Source organism: Sorghum bicolor, chromosome 7 (genome assembly GCF_000003195.3).
Source record: "Sorghum bicolor cultivar BTx623 chromosome 7, Sorghum_bicolor_NCBIv3, whole genome shotgun sequence".
Classification (NCBI taxonomy): Eukaryota; Viridiplantae; Streptophyta; class Magnoliopsida; order Poales; family Poaceae; genus Sorghum; species Sorghum bicolor.
Window position 1 is genome coordinate 17,799,290 of NC_012876.2, and position 5,821 is coordinate 17,805,110.

A 5,821-nucleotide genomic window follows, 5' to 3' on the forward strand; every position below is an offset into this window, starting at 1 on the left:
ACATTTATTACCTAACAGACCGAAGCAATAGCGGACCACGAGACTTTTGACCCTGGCAAATTTTAATACGATGAGTATTTGCTATAGAAAAATTGGAAACCGCTAATGCGCGGCCGGCCGTGCATTAAGCTTCCGGTACGCACATTCCGTTTACGGAAGGTTTTTTAAAACCATCAGTAACCATTCCTATTTGCTTTTGCACTCCTTTTTTCTCTTGTTGTCGTTTTCTACTTCTTCCAACTAACTCGCTGCTCCTAGATTTTCTAGGCATTATTTAGCTCATATCCCAAATATTACAAATTTGATACATTCACCAAAATAAGCCGAAATCAAATATAAACTATTCATCACACATGACATTTTGGACATCTTGAGATATTTCGTATAACAATCCACATATGTCATTTTGGGCACCTTGAGATGTTTTGTATAGCAACTCAGGCTTCTTATAGAAGGGAACGTATCCTGTGTAACCCAGCTTCGTGTGCAACCTATGCAACTATCAATTAAGGCCACAAGATCTAAATCCAACGTCTGAGGTTTTTTCATTTAAACCCTCCCATCTAGATACACACGGGTTAGATTTAAACCCACAGGTGGAGGGGTTTAAGTGAAAAAATCCTCAGACGTTAGATCTAGATCATGTGACCTTAATTGGTGGTTGCATAGGTTGCACACGAAGCTGGTGCATATGATACGTTGCCCTTATAGAATACATAGACGAAAAGGTAGATATTATGTACTACTACGATAGAAATACATCTTGTTTGGACTAAATCTCCTTGTGTTGGTAATATATATACTGATCCACCATGCATCCCGCTTGCACACATGGCTCTCTTTGTTCATTTTATCCCATGTTGATGCTTGAGAGACCATCACACCTGCAAGTAAAAAATGTTAAAAAAATTTAGGCTTGCAGCAACTAGATGTCATATAGCATATATAAGTACTGAAACCTTGTCTATGCAAATGCATAAACATGAGGCACACCATAGCATGTTACTGAACAAAAATTGCATAACCTTGTGTTTTTTTGCCTAATCCAGTACACTATTATTGTCTAATAAATTTGACTAACTACCTTGCATGCCATGATATAGCAGCACACATCTATCCTATACACTTAAAGTTGTAGATTGCTCCCCCTCTCACAAAACTCCTATACATGAACAGCTCCCAGACTCAGAACACTGTTCTGGTAACAGTATCCAAGCAACCACCGTCGGATCAGGCCGTAGTGAGCACCTACCGTCCATGCAAGGAATCATCATATATGTGTCAAAAATATAGATTTGGATGAGCTACCTCCAGATTTTCAATAGAAGGCTACATTGCCTATTTAGGAGCACATTGTTGCCTAACAAATGACTTAATTTGCCTACATGCCATGATATAGCAGCACACATTTATACTAACTGTCTTGCATGAAAGGAATCATCATATAGGTGTCAAAAATATAGATCTGAATGAGCTACCTCCAGATTAGCAACAAAAGGCTAAAATGCCTATTTATGTGCACATTGTTGTCTAACTAATGACTTAAATTGCCATAAAAATGACACTTAAATTGCCTAAGAAAATGGTTGTGTTTTTCTTTTGCGTGTGTGCCATCATACCTCGTTGCTGCCATTTGGACACCGGCACACATACTCCACAAAATCCCTGCCCTCTAGACATTGTATGAAGAACTATCCCTGTAAATGCATGCAAAAAAGAGTTGTTTTCATTACATTTGTATATAGCAAGAAGCAAAAAAAACATCACAGGTAAAATGCCTACAATCTGAGAATAGAACAAAGGGCAACTAGCTCAATAATATAAGTCATCTAGTATTTTCATGTGTGCTTAGAAATAAGGAACTCACATGAAGAAAATTTGGTAGTTAGCCTACTCGGTGGCTATTATTTGGTTGTAGCTGCACCTTATTGCAGTTATACCTACAATATAGTCTAGTTCACTTTTGCGGCCAAAATAGCAGCAGCCGGCTGTAAGAAGTTGCATTTTCTTAGGCAATTTAAGTGTCATTCATTAGACAACAATGTCTTCTTAAATAAGTAGTTTTTGTATTCTGAAAAAGCAAGTATAGTATTTGTGTTCATTAGCAACCCACAACCCCACTCCCACCCCCGGTGTAAAAATAAGCAGAGACATATGACTGTATGAACCATCACCTAGCATTGCTATAGAAGTAACATGTAGTACATCTTTGGCATGCAGATCTCCAATGAATGTAGAAGTGTTAAACCTAAATCACAAGAATACAAGAGAAAAAGAGAAGTAGGGATCAGTTCAGAGCAGATCCCAGATGTGTATAGAAAGATTCAACAACATGTCAAAAGGTAAGATGATAAGACTGGTAACCATAAAGTGAAACAGATGGTAAAGAGATATATGCATCTTTGATCTTTCCACCTATAGTTCTTTCAAAAGTGATAATTGTTAACACTAAAAACCAAGTAAAAAAATTAGTGTGAACTTAGAGAAAGTTACCATGAACAAAAATCTGGGTGTTATCATGTCTACTAAAAACGTTAATTGAAACTGTAGGATCTATCAATTTGTTTCACTCGACTTTAGTTGGTAAATGTTTTCCAAACTCCAACTTAATTTCACTATCTTACCAGTTTATTCTACTGGTGTTCTCAATTGGTAACTATTTTTCCAAATCCTACTTAATTAAGCAAGCTTGCATTCGCATCTCAGTAGTTCACTTAGCAGAAAGAAAAATATAATAGAATTAAATCATTCTACAAACACTCACATCGTTGCAGCCTTTATAAAGATGCTTCCCCTAGAACCACCTCCACCCTTCTCATTGCTATCCCCACCTGTGCATTCATGACCAGGTCGTCATCATAAATGGTAGCAAAAAAAGCTGATATGTTGCGTATCTAAATGATATATCGTTGCCTATCCAATGTTATGTTATTGCCTGTATGAGCCCTTATTGTTGCCCCGCCGTATAAATTAAACCTAGAGGAGGATTAACAATGGCATAGCAGGTAGCTAGCTATTGCCACCTCCAACTTGCCTATGTGCTATGCTTGAGGTGATGAGGAGGAGAATCGCATCAGCAGATGAATTAATGGATGAATGAATGAATAAACAAGCCTGGTTGGTGCAGAGTACAGCAGCCGGTGGAGCAATTGGACAAAGATTGCATGTGGTTGTCAGAAGACAGATGATGCATCATTGGAAATGCAAGCCAAGGTTAGTACTATAAAATGTGATAATCACAATCGGGTACCAAAAAGGTTCAGAGTGATGGCTGCCGTACTTCAAAATTTTGCATCAGAGATGTAGACAGAGGTAAAATTTTACGGTTCAGTTCTGTAACCTAGCCTCATTCAGTCTATATAACGTAAATGTTGGCAAGAAAAAATCTTACTCTGATTTGTTTTGAATCTTTTGAATGAAGATCTATAATACTAGAGTATTGACAATGTTTAGAAAAAATCTCGTTAGTTGATACAATAAGCAATTATTAAAAGGACAGGGAAATGTGAATCATCATAATTCATACGCACAAGGTAAGGGTTCAACTAGAACGGTGACTGAAACTTACCCCCACAGTGCCACCATTACTCATGACATCTAAGAAGTAGTGCCCGTGAGCATGGCCATTATGCCAGCTCCTCTCACCATTATCCTTGGAAGCCTTGATCTTTCTTCTTGACAACTTGGATAACTGCAAGAAAGTAAACAAACAGATACAGAGCAGGACCCAACGACAGTGACACAACAAAGCTGTTATTGTTGCCTATCTAAATAATATATAGTTGCCTATCCAATGTTATGTTATTGCCAGTGTGAACTCTTATTGTTGCCTATGCAGTGCTATATTGTTGCTTAAACATATAAAGGTGTCAAATGCAGAATCTTAAATACACCTTCTAACTTCTTTGTCCTCTGTTTTGAGCAGTACTCAATGATCTTAAATCAACTGCTCAACAAGCATCTGCATGCATCTACAAGAGAATGACCAAATTAAAATCCCATCATTCAGTCACACACTTAATAAGCACCAGAACATTGTGCCCTCAAATACCAACATATAGATTACAAAACTACATATACAACAACCACGAAAATCGTAAAGCAAAATTAAAACTAAAACCACTCAATCATAATCACTGAATATTAAAAAAATAGAACAGGATCTGGATCTCACATTATTACCTAACTGTCAATCTGTCACCGACGAAGGATTGGGAGCGGGCAGGACCGTGCAGCCGACAGGGAAAAGAGCCAGTGGAGGGCCGAAGGGCCTGCAAGCCGGCCGGCTTGGTCCCTGATGTAGCCGCGCAGGCGGTCTGGGAAGCTCCTCGCCTGCATAGCTAGTTAGGCGGGGGAGGTGACCGACGTGACCTTGGCTGTGGCCACCGGTCGGCTAGGCTCGGCCCCAGGCGCAACCGCGTAGGAAGGAGCTCTGGCCCCTGGCAGTGGAGGTCGGGTTGGGGAATGTATGACCTGCAACCATGGATGAGGCGTGGGGAAATCGAATAAAAACAAATCAGCATCAAAATCAATCAGCTCACAATTACAGGCGAATCGATTAAGCGACGGCGACTTGCCTCACAACACTATAGCATTGAGCGAGGCCACTAGATCGTGGATCTAGGGCATCAGACCCTGGATCTAGGCCGCCTGTCCATGGATGCGGCGACGCCCACGGCACTATCCAGGTGGCGGTGCAGGGAGGCGGCGACGGGGAGCAGGAAAGGGTCAGCGCTGGGGAGCGAGTCCACTGGAGCAGGTCGTGCTCATGGAAGAAAGGTGACCACGCGGGCCGGGGGAGAGAGAGAGACAGGGGCGAGTGGAAGACGAGCAGGTGGGCGACGACGAGCGTAAGAAGTGTCCGTGTGGGGCGATAATAAGATGACGGCCGGCCAAAACAAAGTCTTTACCTTTTTTTAAAAAAAAAACCCGAGGAACTAAACTTTTCAAGGAACCGAACGGATAACCAAATGCCAATCCCCTAAATACTGGATTGAGGTGGACGCAAGTCCGGCACAAAAAGGCCATATGGATTTCTGACGTGTTTCGTGGGTACCTTCCAACTATTTCTGACTGCATGACAAATATGTACGAATTCGGACAGAGCTTGCCTCACATGTTTCTGTACCACCAAAAACCAGGTAAATAGACCAGTTGAAACAAAACTGTACAGCTCGAGAGGCTAACACTATCCCCACCAAAGAACAAGTGGGCGTGTTTGGTTGCCCCTTCTCCCCCATCCTGATTTTGCTCATGCGTATATATATACCAAAAGAAGCTTCTTTGGTTGCCTTCATTTACTGTTCTATGCTATAATCAACAATTGTACTCCTGTTATAAAAAACAATTGTACTCCCACATGTGATATGCACTACTACAGGATTGATTAACCGCAACGAGCCCATTTCCACCTCCGTGGCAGGCACAGTTTTCATCCGCCACGGTTATTCAACCGCACACAATTACTTTTGGCCACAGGAACGCCCGCTGCGAAGACAATGGCAAAGGACAAGGCGATGGCCATGGCCAGGACAAGGAGAAGGCACAAGACGAGGACGATGGCGGAGATAAGGAGAAGACACAAGTAGATGAGGGGGACAAAGACATGGGCACAACCTGTGCCCCTCCTCCAAACAGCCCACCTCGGAGCCCAAACAGACAACAAGGAGGCACGGAGGAGGCAACGAGGACTAAGACACCTCTGCCAACAGCTACTCCTACGCTTGAAGCCCCCTCCTCCACCAAGCAAGGATGCATGCATGACCGCTAAGGATGAAAACGGAACAGAAATATCGCAAACCGAACCGAACCGCTTTCTATA

General features: G+C 41.8%; 1 long non-coding RNA gene across 1 annotated transcript; it reads right to left on the reverse strand.

The window, feature by feature from the left end:
* On the reverse strand, positions 271–2,876 carry LOC110437393. The gene is made up of 4 exons (XR_002455493.1): positions 2,765–2,876; positions 2,175–2,248; positions 1,620–1,697; positions 271–884 (listed from the first exon to the last, which is right to left on the reverse strand). It is a non-coding gene; the product is annotated as an uncharacterized LOC110437393 (long non-coding RNA).